At 33.3% G+C, this 14,801-nt stretch overlaps 1 protein-coding gene across 2 annotated transcripts in view; it reads right to left on the reverse strand.

The window, feature by feature from the left end:
• The window catches only part of LOC143194328 (uncharacterized), an 88,319-nt gene extending 86,558 nt beyond the window's left edge, over positions 1–1,761 (reverse strand). The window contains exon 1 of one of the 2 annotated variants that reach the window (XM_076401022.1): positions 1,472–1,761. The gene's annotated coding sequence lies outside the window, so the exon portion shown is untranslated. The remainder of the gene's footprint in view (positions 1–1,471) is intronic. The other variant, XM_076401023.1, reaches the window with a different exon arrangement.
• Positions 1,762–14,801: the final 13,040 nt, after the last annotated feature.

Raw genomic sequence — 14,801 nt, forward strand, 5'->3', positions numbered from 1 at the left:
ATAACATCGTTTAGTTGAAAAGTGTACAACACCTCTTTTTCAACCATATATGCAATAGAATTAACAAAAATATAGAATTCTCATTTAGGCTTAACAGCGATGAAACTCTGTCGAAAAAAGTTGAAATAAGATATTAGAAGCTGTCTTCGATGTTATAATTTAATGAAACAGTTTCGAAACATTTAGAACCAATAGGGATAATTCAAATAAAATCTGTTAGATTTTCATATTTCTTGGATTTTTATTTTAATAACATGACATAATATTTTAATTCCAAAATAATTTTCCACCGCCAAGTTTAAATGGTACCAGGAAGATATGAAAACTGCTGGAAGTGATAGGTGATAAACATTTTCAATAATATCGTTTAGTTGAAAAGTGTACAACACCTCTTTTTCAACCATATCTACAATAGAATTAACAAAAATAGAGAATTCTTCTTTAGGCTTAACAGCGATGAAACTTTGTCAAAAAAAAGTTGAAATAAGATATTAGAAGCTGTCTTCGATGTTATAATTTAATGAAACAGTTTCGAAACATTTAGAACCAATAGGGATAATGCAAATAAAATCTGTTAGATTTCATATTTCTTGGATTTTTATTTTAATAACATGACATGATATTTTAATGCCAAGCTAATTTTCCACTGTCAAGTCAAATGCTACCAGGAAGATGGGAAAAATGCTAGTTAGTGATAGGTAAGACTTTCAATAATATGTTTTTTAACTATTAATTCTTACGAAAAAATTGGGACTTGTTTAAGATACTAAAAAAAATTAATAAGTTGCTTCTAATTTGGTGATTAATAATTAATAATTCTTATATATATTCAGAGTGAATATATACATTGCTCTTTTGAAATATGCGATTATATTATAGATTTAAATTATTCTAGTGTCTAAAAACTTTTGATGGAATTGCATCGTTAATATAACATCTATATAACATTATCCTACATTATAACGTATAAAATATCGTATAAATATACCCTGTGGTCGAAATTCTACCACAAATTGTTAAGTTAATCATATTTCTTTCATAACAAAGTACAAGGAATCATTTAATCAAAATGATATGTTACAAAAACCTGTTTTATACATTTTTAATTAAATCTAATTGCCGTTAAGTTTCAGTAATGCTATAAACATAATTATGGAATAATAAATGAAGTAATACATGTTAAAATATGAAAACAGGGAATATATGAATAAAATAATTTTGAAATTGATTGTGGAAAAATATTTTTTGACAATTTTGTGTTTGATACATTACTAGACTAAATTTTTAAGATTATTAATATATTAATAGATACAAGGCGTGATCCAACAGTATTTTCAACATATTTTCACGGTTATACTTAAGTGAGTGATAATTGGGTCCAAGTCGCCGTGGATAACAAATGAATCGGCGTGATGGAATAATGATTGACGTTAAGCGTTCAGTTGGCAAAATATTAACAATGTTTACGTACCTTGCTGAAGTCGAAGCTCCTTAATCATCTAACAATTAATTACGTATCTTAGCCAGCGCCTCAAAACTGCATTACCCAAACCGCGAAAAACTAATCACCCAGATGACATCCGCTTTTCTCCACCGATTTCATTACTCGAACCAAAAGAAAAACTATTCGTACGCTCGGCCGGGCGCGATCGCTTTCACGAGAATTCCAAATTTTCACGGCCTGCCCGATTTTAATGAACATTGATGACGGACTGAAAGTTTTCACACATGTTGTCAACGTAGGCCATGACAGTGTCTTCGAGGAGCGAGTTTGTTTTCGGGGATGGTATTCTACCCCCACCACGCCACCAACGGGACCATCCACTGCCATCCAGGACATGTAGGTGTCCCGTTCTCAGACGTGGCGGTAGAGCGAGACAGGCGCAGGGATCCAGACGCCGGCCGGGAGTTGTGGCTTAAGTCGATTCGGATGCGTTTTCAGCAAGGTGGGCGGAGCCAGCTCGGTTTCAGTATATTTTCAGTTGACGTACAGTCTAAGCTACAAGGATCGCTTGGTAGAATCAACATTACATTTTCCGAGTGTCAGATAATGACGAATTGAGGATAGATGTCGTAGGATAAAAGGTAATAAAATAAAAATAGCAAAGTTGTTCGTTATTAACGCCAAGCTAAGACATACTAAGACATTGATAAGTTTAAATTACTGTATCACTGAACCTTGAAACATAGTATCATAAGTAGGATTATTTTCACATCTATAACAACTTCAGGGCATCAAATATAAGTATACATGATGTTTCTTTAGTTTCATACATGTTAATAAATGAAAACAGAGAATATGTGAATAAAACAATTTTGACATTGATATTTGATTTTGCACGTATATTAAAACAATAACGAACACAATTAGGTCATTTTTACAAAAATGTATATCAAAAGAATGTATTTACTAGCGTTGAGAACTATCGACTGAAAACAGTCGAAACAATCGATAGTCGCAAAACAGTCGATAGTCAAAAAACTAGCGACTGAAAATAGTAATTACTATTTTCAGTCAAATGCACGGTTCGACTGTTTTTTTTTGCAATTCGTGATGTCAGCGTGGCGCATATTATACAAACATTTTAGGCCTAAAAATTCTTCCTCGATATAAGCTTTAATAGTGAAATCTCACGCCACCAAGTACCCCCATTTTGCTCAAAAATCAAAGCAAAACTTTTACTAAGCCGATTAATATATAGATTACAAACGCAATTATACATCAAAACCGGAAATACTTTCTTTGAAAACCATTCCTATTAATACTAATTTCATTCATTCTTTATCAATTTTCACGCTTTTTAATACAGAAAAGTCTCTATGTATACTACAGAATATGGAACATTTGAATTAAAATGTTCAAACAAGTCTCATATAATGTATAAAAAAGTTTTTGATGAATTTACAGAAAATGTAGTAGTAAGTAGTACGGGTATCGACCGGCAAAAAAAATATCGATATATCGGCCTAAGAAAACGACGATTTTAAAGAGATATTTTAAACATCTCTTTAAAATTAAGTTCCAAAATGCACTAAAGATTTAAAATTATGTACCGATTTTAAAGGTTTATTAAAAATAATTAAAAGGTTTTTACAATATTTAAGAAATATCTTTAATCTTTTTTGATAAAATATCAGCTAACAAATATACCGATATATGGATAAAAAAATAACAGCCAAAAATATTGATATTTTTTCGGCATCCCTAGTAAAGAGTATTACATATTATGAAATATGTATTCCTTCTTGTAATCATATCAGTGTTAAAGGGTCATCGATTTCCTATAAACACAATTATCAATAAACATAATTTACAGAAAGCACTGTTTGTTTTTATAATTTGATGGAAATTACTAAGTTACGAACATTAATTGCTATATGAAGTATATTAAGGCCCAATAAACCTTGAAGACGTTAAGTTGAAGTAGCTAGTAAACCAAAAGGAGTTGTATATCTATTGGCATCAACTCGTAAGTATCTACTTCTCTAGTATAACCAAACCATCGCTGAAGGACGTCAGTAACACCAAGAGAACACTAAAGCGGAAAACATGAACAAAGTGATCTTTCAGTACAACAGCGCTCATATCCTGCCCTACCCATCATATTCCCCAGAAACTGTTCTCTCTGACTACCGCTGGTTCTGTCCGATGACTTACCACCCGACTTATTTGATACGCCATCAATAGAGAATACATATTTTCAACGCGAGATCCTCATAGTGCCTGAAAGATAACAAGAATAATACTATACTCTAATAATAAGAATACACTCGAATGAAACATTGTACCAATTTATCTGAGTAAAACTTTAAAATTACCCAAAATATCCATCAAAAATTATTACTACATCCGATATACTTAAGAAGCAACATTTATCTTTCATCACAAAACTAATTCATATACCCGATCATAATTTATATTATTCAACACTTTGTCTCTCCATAATGTGAACATATGGTTAAATCCATATTACTTTATGTTTGTATATTTTATAATTTTTCCCTATTATTGTGTACTTATGGTGCTAGCTTTAATCTATTGTATATATAAATATTGTAAATAATCACGAAGTAACTCTTAAGCCTAAAGACGAGAGACGAGAGAAAAGTCATAGTATACCCGTTTTAATTAAAAATCAGCCGTTATGAGCCTTCAGTATTAGTTTCAAGAAAATATTTATATTCGTTATTCATATGGTTATTTCTAGTGTTGGGAACTATCGACTGAAATCGACTATCGACTGTTTAGTAATTGACTTCTTTTTACTATCGACTGTTTCAGTCGCTATTTGTGGTTCGACTGATTTTACGACTTTTTACTGTGACTGTGACTGTTTCAGTCGACTGTTTTCAGTCGCTATTTTCGGTCCGACTGATTTTGTTACTATTTACTATCTGACTGTTTCAGTCGTGTACTTTGAGTTACTATTTTTGGTTCTACTAGTTTCATTCCACTGATTTTTTACATTTTTACATTTATATGTAATATATAACTATACTTTTATGACCTTTTTGGTAGTTTGCTTGTAAATAACAATATATTGTATATTAATATAGCAGAATTTTGGAACAATATTTTTCAAGATTGTTAATGTAATAAGGTAAAAAGATTAAAATTGTGAATGATAAATAGTAAAATACTTTTAATTGTTTTTATGGCAATAATAGGTAATATTTCGATTACTCTCTCGATTTTTGTTAAAAAATATTTCCGTTCAATGATAAATAAAGCATTTACTTTATTTAAAAAAGCTCTAGTAGTTATTGTGCGATCATTTTTAATTATGTCATGAATTAGTTTTCTTCTATGATTAGGTATATGTTTAATTTTTGTTTAGTATTTATGGTTATTGTATATCTTTAGTTTTTAGGTTTTGTTTAAGTTCTATTATCTATATTTATTATAGTATATTATTTCAAAATAGCAATTAACGTATTAAAATACGATAAAATATTTGTGGAATATTATTCCATTCCATAGAAAAATTCCATTCCTTTTTACAGATCCACAGAACATTCAAATATAAAAGTAATTCTACTTCGTTTGAAATGAAAATATTAATTGTTAATAGTATTCAGCAATTACTTTTTTCCTTTTCTTTTTTAAAGTTAGTATAAAAACAGTCGAACAGTGCATTTAACTGAAAATCGTAAATACTATTTTCAGTCCCTAATTTTTTAACTATCGACTTTTTCGACTGTTTTCAGTCGATAGTTCCCAACCCTTATTTCAATTGATTGTAAACAAATTTCACGTATTAGTTGCTACTTTAAGGCGAATTTTACTTAACAAAAGTTTTATTTTATGTTGAGACACTTGTTCTTGTTAATTCAAAACGATATGGCTATAACGATAAGCTATAAAAATTTTGCATAACGATGCATTATCATTAAATCTAAAAATAACCGGCTTGGTGACGTAATGGTCAAAGCAATAGAAGGACCCTGCTACTCCTATAGTATTATTTTATATTTGTGATTGCAATTGTAAATGTATTTAGATCAAAGTTTAAATCCATCAAGGACAATGATCCCAGTTACGCTATTAACCAGGCTGGGTAAGACCGGGTATCTTTCAGGATGGTTGTTTAATGTAGGTAGTTTGGTAGGCTTAATGCCAAGAACCCTGGTTCGGAGCCCAGATTTCCGACAGTACAACATCACAGTAGTATTCAACAGTCCAGATAACAATTGTTACTCGCGAAATGACGATAAAATCGTCAAAGATGACAAAAATATAACACTAATATTTCTTAATATCATACTTCATAAATACACGCTATTGTATATTAAAAATAATAGGTTCTTATGATAAGTTGCTTCCTTCAAGCAACTGCTAGGATTACAAGTATACTATTTTTATTTCCATTAAATATAAATTAACATTAACATATTATTAGTGTTAATCGATAACATCTTGATTGAACCTTTAAAATTATCTAAAGAAAGCTTTAAACCTTCAGAAATAATTTTAAAAATGGCTAGTAAAATGGAAAAAATGAAGAACGCATTACTCAGAGTACTAGTTAATTTTTTCTGACTGCAGTTAAATGACTTAAACTTAAATCACTTTTGGTTCAAAGCGGATGGTATATGTCTAATTCTACTGAAATGAGTAACTATATTATGAAACTTCTTGAAGAAATTCATTGAATATAGAGCGACTGATTTTGGAGCAAGATTTAGGATAAGATATTTTACACAGGATTAACTTAGTCATATATATAATTATTATCATAAGAAATGCTTATTGTATATTGAGTATATTTTATTCTAAATGAAAATTTAGTTATTCCTTTTTTCAATTAAACAAATTCAACAGATGCCGCTAGACTTAAGTATGCAGTGTCATGATTTGACACATATGAAGCATTAAACGTAACCCAAGAAGGGATTAGCGACAGATTACGAGCAATGGAGGAAATCAAAAATATGTGAAGATCGTCTGTGAAAACTGCTTCGAAGATATGAGCGGAAGTAATTTTTGCATGGAATGGTAACGGATGATGGAAAGTGGATTTAGTTTGAAAACTCTAAGCGCAAAAATTCATGATTATTACCTGGTAAAGTCAGCCGATCGACTACAAGGAGAAATCGTTTTGGTTGCAAGCCAATGCTCGGTGTTTTGTGGGACCAAAGCGGCGTGGCCTATCACGAGCTGTTGAAACCTGGTGAAACAATTAATAATAATCGCTATCCACAACAAACAATTTGAACCATGTATTGATCAAAAAACGTCCAGAATGGACCCGAAGACACGGATTTCATAGCACGATAACGTACCGTCCGATAAAGCAAAACCGTTCAAGGAAGCGTTGAAAGCACTTGGATGAGACATATTATCACACCATCCGTACTCTGCAGACCTTGCACCGTCCGACTATCAATTTTTTGCATGCATCAATGGAATACGCCCTTGCAGAGCGACACTTAGAAATAGCTCTATGAATGGTTTTTCTCAAAGGACAAACAGTTTTTTGGGATGGAATCCATAATTGCCTGAAATATAGGCAAGATGTATAGAATCAAATGACCAATACTTTGAATACATACATTTTTCCATTTTCGTGAAAATCATGTAGTTAAGGGGGAAATAGGCGTAAAGGCTTCAAAAAGTTCTTTTTTTTGTTTCATAAATCGATTGTACGACTATTCAAGAATATACCCTGAAAATTTTAAAGTAAAATTCCAATTAAAATAGTCCTCTGGTCTAATGGGTGGAAAGCGTAACGTAGTACGGGATGGCCTTCGAAGGATTCTTAACTACGTTATAAATTATCTTTCATAGCTTGCTTTCCATTTATGAAAAGAATATCTTCGTATCCGAAAAACGAGCATGATGCAATTTACAGAAATCGGTAGTCCAATAACTTTAGTGAAAATGAAGAAGAAGAAGAATAAAAAGTGAAAGAAGAAGAAAAGATAGAAGAGAAAGAAGAAGAAAGTGAAAATGAAGAAAATGGAAATTTGTCAAGAGGCGATTTACTCGATAGATAACACAGTTTGACACATACAACAGTTTGGCGATTGGCTACATTCTGGTTTCAAAAATCGTTGAGTTCTCGGCATATCTCGCTGAGTACTTATTTAATGAAGGAACTTCTAGTATGTTAACTATTCTGAACGAGCTGAATATTAAAAGTTTCAATTATGCCCACACAGCTCTCTGTGCAGTAAACAATCCCGAAATGCTTGAAAAAAAATCAGCAAGCCAAAAATTACATATATGAAGATATGATGCTGGGATAGCTGGTTAATTGTAAGCTGTTTAAATTAATTAGTAACTGCTGCCGTAGACTTACCTCTACTGGTACTTTAACTTTCAAAGGCGTTTTTCTCGAAAATGTTTTTTTCGAATTTGTATACATTCTAGTTCTTAGAGTTTTTAACGAATCATTATGAAATTTTACACATATCTTCTTTTAATATATAGTTTCTTTGTGAACTAGAAACTAAGAAAAAATTTCATTTTAACTATTTTTATTGCATTCAATCGTAAAAATCGTACTTGATTTTCACATTTCGAAAAAAAAAATTAATTTCGTTTTTTTCTTTATTGTTAAAATAAGGCAAATAGATAAACAAATATAAGAGACACTTTAAAAAAATAATGTTGTTGAAAACTTTGATTCAGATGAAAATTGTAACCTCCAGAATGTACAAAAATCACCTACCTGAATGTAGACTAACTACGCACGGTAGCTATATCTTCAGTGTATGATTAAAAAAAGTTTATATAATATAACTATCCTGACATGTAGAAAATCGCTTCAGTAAATGATCTGGTGTACATCTTATAATCTAAACCTTATTCTAATTTCTGTTTGGTGAATGCTTTCGGATGTACTAATAGTCTTTCAGAGTACTTCGCACTAACACTCCGAATCACACTCGTTATGGGTTCTGAGGGGATGCGCTGAATCAGTTTTTTGGACACGTAAACTCTTTATTCTGGAACCTCTGGAGGATATCAATGTTAGATTTGCTAGTAGTATCCCACAGTTCAATACCATAGGTCCAAACGAGCCTAAGTATTGACTTATACAGCAAAACCTTGTTTTCTAATGAAAATTTAGATTTACGCCCTATCAGCCAGTACATTTGGTTTAGTTTAACCCCAAGCTGTTTGCGTTTTGTCACTATATATTTTTTCCATTTCAAAAGTCGATCAACATGCATTTCCAGATATTTAACGTTGTCTGCTTGCGGAAGTTATCATTTAATTTTACTGAGGTACATGTTTTTATACAAAGGGTGAATGTCACATGGGTAGATTTTGTCTTATTTGCTTTGATACGCCACGTTTTCAACCACAATTCGACTTTGTTAAGATGAAGTTTCTTGTGGCTGATATTGAATCCTCGTGTGATGAGAAAACCGCTGTATCGTCAGCATATGTTGCCACAGTAGTGTTTCTTGAGGTTGGTAGGTCAGCTGTATACAATAGATTTAACAATGGACCAAGAACACTGCCCTGCGGAACACCCGAATATATTGGGTGTAGGTCAGTGTATTCGACACCCTGTTTGACAATAAAATGTTTGTCTGTGACGTATGTTTTCAGCAGTTGAAAGTGCGCATGGGGAAAAAGCTTTTTCAATATAAGATGCAGTTCAATGTGCCACATTTATCGAAGGCCTGAGAAATATCAACGGGAAATGCAACGGAGCAACATTTTTTATCGTTTAAGTTTTTGTTAATTTGGTTGACTAATCTATGTATTTGTTATATTGTTACGTGTTTATTATGAAATCCAAATTGATGGCCTGGAATAATATTTATCTCCTCTGCGATTATTTTGAGTCTCTTAATGTATAAGTTTTTGGAATAGTTTAGAAATCACAGGTAACAGGCTTATAGGACGAAATGGGACATAATAAATCGTATTTTGAGCATTAAATAATCGGCACAATGTCAATTGTTACATAACCGACATGTCATTAGAATAACATCGAAGCCAAGACAGAGCTCGCATTCCGACACGGGACGAGGTCCCGAGATTTTTGCGTCGGACTATACGGGGCGGACCCGCCGGCCAGTCCCCACCCACCGCCGGTCCTATTTCGGTCCACCGCGGTCGGGCACTCCAGAGTCCCGTTCAATCAAACATTATGTAAACAGTCAATAAAATTTTTTCTACTATCGGGCCTCACTCGTCGCCCTCTGCCCGAAACTCATAAAATCCTGGACGTTTTATACAGATAAATCAGTGCATTTTATAGTTATGTGCCGGAAAAATTAAAATCCACCCAATCCAGACTTTTGTTTATGTGCTTTGAGAGGCTCTTCGCGCCCGCGAAACGCGTTGACTTTTATATTAACTAAAAATATGCGAATATGAAGAAGCTTTCGGGAATTTTACGGTCCCCCGTCAGGCGGATGATGCACTCGTGACGATTTATTGGTTTATAAACGGGATTGCGGATTGTTTGGTGGGTTTTTCGTTAGAATATACGTTCTCTGTAGATACTAATTGGAAAACGTCATAGTGAATTTAATGAATTCGTTGAAAAACTTAACTTTAGGTTCCTATATCTGAAATAGTAATATTAATACAATTTTTCGTTATTTATTAATATATTATTACTAATCTTTGACTTATCTCTTATCCCTAATATCCCTACTGGTCCTACAACCAAAGGTGCCAACAAGCTAAGGAAAATAGCGCCTCCAAAACCATCTAGTCCCATCAAAAGTGTTACAATAAATAATCGGAAATATTAAATCCAAACAGGCACCTGAACCAGCACCTTCCCAAAAATTTGGTAACAATCACACATAGTCGTGATTCCTAAAAAAGCAGCAGATTCTTCGCCTTCAGACTACAAGCCCATCAGCCTGCTTAGTTCAATGCCCAAGATTGCTGAAAGAGCAATCATGTTTGCACTAAACCGGTTCACTGCGCAGAACCATATCATATCAGAAGAACAACACGGGTTCAGAGCCAAACATTCATGTGCACATCAGACCACTAGATTGGCTGCAGAAATGCACTTCGCCATGAAGAAAAAACACAAGCTCTGCGCGGTCTTTTTAGACCTAACAAAAGTATTCCACAAAGTTTGGCACGACGGCCTAATACACAAAGCCATCGAAGCAGGTTTACCAGAAGACCTGATAATTTTACTGCTTTCATTTTTGTCGGAGATGTCATTTCAAGTAAAGATCGGTAATACACTATACAATCCTAAATCAGTCAAAGCAGGGGTCCCCCAAGGTTACCCATTAGCCCCAGCATTATTCAACCTCTTTATGTCAGACATTCCAATGAAGAAAGATGCTGAAATCGCCCAATACGTGGATGACACAGCTTTCTTCGCCAGTTCTCATTCTGTAGATGCCGCTCAAAGAAAACTTCAAATTCAATTAAATGCCACGGTCCAATAGTTAACTTTCTGGAGGTTGCAAATCAACGCCCAAATAACTCAGGCCATAATCTTTCACAATCAGAGAGGCATCCGCATCTACCAGCTGAAAGTGGAAACAGTCTCAATTCCGTGGCGACAAAAAGCCACATATCTCAACCTCATCTTTGACCGTAGATTCATATGGTCAACACAAATAAATAAAGCAATCTCCAAATGCTATGGTATCGTCACAGTGCTTAACCCACTCATCTGCAGAAAAAGTAAATTGTCTCCGATGATAAAAGTTTTGCTTTACAAGCTGCTTATCAGACCCGTCATGTCTCACTCTGATCGCGCCATGGTCTGTCGGAAATACCCAGATTCATCGGGAAACTGACACACCAGAAATAAGACTGTTCGTTTTCTCCTTATACAAGAAATTCCATGCAACCTTAGCTCTCTCCAAAAATTCCCACATCAGATCCCTGTTGCCCAAGGTTTTCGTACCCCAAATAAAGCGCCTTTACGGGTGAACATCAGCAAGGGAACCTTTTCAGCTGGCCCAAAAAGGCCCCAAGTGAGTGACAAATCAAGATCAGCTTAATGCTGAACTCTATCACTACATAGTATAAAACAAAGTCGCCTTTTCTGTCCCTATATCCCTATGTGCGCTTAAATCTTTAAAACTACGCAACGGATTTTGATGCGGTTTTTTTCAATAGATAGAGTGATTCAAGAGGAAGGTTTATATGTATAATACATGCATAATATACTAAGGCAACATTGCTAATTTTAGAGGTTTCTAACGTGATGTCGTAAATTAACCTATTTTTTTAGGCTTATTTAGCAATTAGCAAAAACGCTGCCTAACCCTACGAGTTAGATCAAATTAATGTACTACAGTATTGTACACCATAAAAAGGTCTACAAAAAAGTCCGCGATGGTATATGTTTATCTTTTAGGGATAACCCACATTAACCATTTTTATTGTTTACTTTTTACGTGAGAAAATGGCTTATTTACGAAGCTATTTTAAGCAATACGGCATTAATCCTTATCGAATTAAGTACCTTAAATACAGTGTGCAATTAATATAGATCAATATGGTTCCTTACAGCATGTAAATTAAACAAATATTTTCGGAGATATTACAAATTTAAAATTTGCGTTTAAAAATGTGTAATGTAATAAAAATTGTATGAATTTAGATATTCCAAAGATAGCAGGAAATCTTCATAGTAAGTATAGGGAAAAGGAATTGTTTTACTCCAAATTTAATGCGTGCAGGCCAAGGGCAGTAATGAATGAACCAAAAATACTGGATCGATTTTAATCATGTTTTCATTGAGTGACATAGGCATATATATTTTATGCCCGTGCAAAGTCGGAGCGGGCCGCTATGTTTTTATATACAACGTTCATATTTTTTCTGTAGTGTATTTAATTTAGTATCAGCATTGCACCCGTGCGAAGCCGGGGCGGGTCGCTAGTCTGAGTATAAAATGGAAATAAGGAAAAAAGGAATGGTATAAATATATGAAATGTATAAAAACAGTGAATAGTTCTTCAATACAAACATAATTTAATGCTATTATTTCAAAGGAAACTGTTCTGAAAGTATCGAAGAGGTCTGATGGAACTTCCGGATATCGCTTTTAAAGAATACAATTTTTAAAAACATAATAAAATGAAGGAAGACTTATTATTTCAATTTACGCGTTTAGATTATGTTGGACATGGATATTTCAGAATGGGACTAATATACCAAACGGTCATTCATGGCGAGATGATAATAAAAATAATGTTATGGAAACAAAAGTTGATGGATAAAGGTAAATGTTGGAATAACAATTGATTAAGCTTTATTAGTCATAACATTTATTAATAATTGATTTTGTTGTACTTCGTGCTGGAAACGGGAATGGAAGAAGACACCTTGAAGAAGAAATTGAAAAATGATTAATTTGTGAACAAATGTTATATTGGAAATTAACAGCTTACTTGTTGACTTGAATGAAACTTTCAGAATATAATGCTAATGATTCAATGCTGTTAATTTCTGAGACAGGGTGATGAGAATGGAAACAAGTAAAGGTGAGTATATAATTAATATATGATAACTGTAGGAAATCTTATTGTAGAGTGTAAAAGGTTTATGTGTACAGATATGTGTGTAATTGTTCATAATATACATGAGCATTTGGTTAAAATGTGTCAGGAGACAAATAATAGTAACTGTTTTGCAGATATGGCCAATACATTAAGCGGAATGCAGTGATTAAATCTAGTTTTATCAAGAAAGGTGATTGCAGATATTAACTGAACAAACGAAAAAGAATTACAGTGATATCAAAATGTCTTTACAAGATAACACTGTACCGAAGGACACAAGAACTAAGCGTAAAAGGTAAATATGCTCTCTAATGAAAGTAAAATATATTACTATATTATATTATTACTATACTGTTAATTGATTATTAATTATATAGTTATATTGTTAATTAAGTGGATACCAGGAGATCCGTTACATACATATCTATGCACTTATATCATTCACACTCTACAACACAACTTCTACAGTTATCGTATATTAATTATATATTCACCTTTAGTTGTTTCCACTCTCATAACCCTGTCTTGGAATATGTCAACATTGAATCACAATCCTACATTCGGAAAGTTTAATTCAAATGAATAACTGAGCTGTTGATTTCCGATCAATCTAAGATTTGTTCACAATTTCATTTTTTGCCAATTGCTTCTCCAATCTGTCTGATCGAGTAATAATAAGCAGCGATTTAAAAGTTATCAAAACAAGGAAAGCGTTAAAATTACGTTTTCCGGTTTATAACCTGTAGTTGTTATAACCAATATTTTGAAGATTTTTGCAGACATCTGGCAACCCAACGACTTTTACAGGCTCATTCGTTTACGTGTTCGAACGAATCAGACAGCATTGGATCTCTTTTTAACTGGAATAAAATGAAAAGGAAAATATTGTCTGATTCTTAAACGAATTTAAAAATTACGGCAAGAAATATATAAAGCATCTTGGTGACGTATGTTCACTGCTTCTTTGGATAGACTATAAATGTTTCTATAATATCTGGGTGCGTTCACTATATTCCTCAGGACTTTATTGTATACTATTACTTCTCGCTGAGCATCGCCATAAGTGGTTTTACATAAGTCCATATAAGTTTTTGTGTTTGTTTGTACAGCAGCAACTTATTATGTACGGATAATTTTGATTTTCTTCCAAATAACCGATACATTTTTCTGTCTATCTATGTCTGTATATTTTCTGCCTGAAATGTATAAAAGAAATGCAACCGAGCAGTATCTTTTAGCATTCCGTGCTTATTACAAAACCCAAAGTCATGTTCAGGTATAATATTATTATTTTCAATTATTGCATCAATAGGTCATTTGAAGTCCCCGGTCTGACACATAGATGGCGCTACTAGAATTAAATCCATATGTTTTACACTGCCCCAAGAAAATCAACCATCAAGAATTGGTATGCTAAGTTTAGACGTGGTGAAATGAGCACCGAAAACGGTGAACGCAATGAACACCCTAAAAAGGTTGTTACCGACGAAAACATTTAAAAAATCAAACATAAAAAGTAAATTGAAACTGAATGAAATAGCAGACACTCTAAAGATATCAACTGAATGTGTACATCATATCATTCACGAATATTTGAGTGTGAGAAAGCTCTGTGCAAAGTGGGTGCCGCGCGAGCTCACTTTTGACCAAAAACAACGACGAATTAATGATTCGGAGCAGTGTTGGAAGATGATCAAGCGTAATAAACCCGAGTTTTTGCGTCGATATGTGACGATGGATGAAACATTGCTCTATCATTTCACCCCGAAGTCCAATCGAGAGTCATTCGAGTGGACTGCATACGATGAACCCGCTCCAAAACGTGGAAAAACGCAACAGTC

This window comes from Rhynchophorus ferrugineus, unplaced genomic scaffold (assembly GCF_030347505.1).
Source record: "Rhynchophorus ferrugineus isolate W39M unplaced genomic scaffold, kcgeb_rfMv2 rfM3, whole genome shotgun sequence".
Taxonomy (NCBI): domain Eukaryota; kingdom Metazoa; phylum Arthropoda; class Insecta; order Coleoptera; family Curculionidae; genus Rhynchophorus; species Rhynchophorus ferrugineus.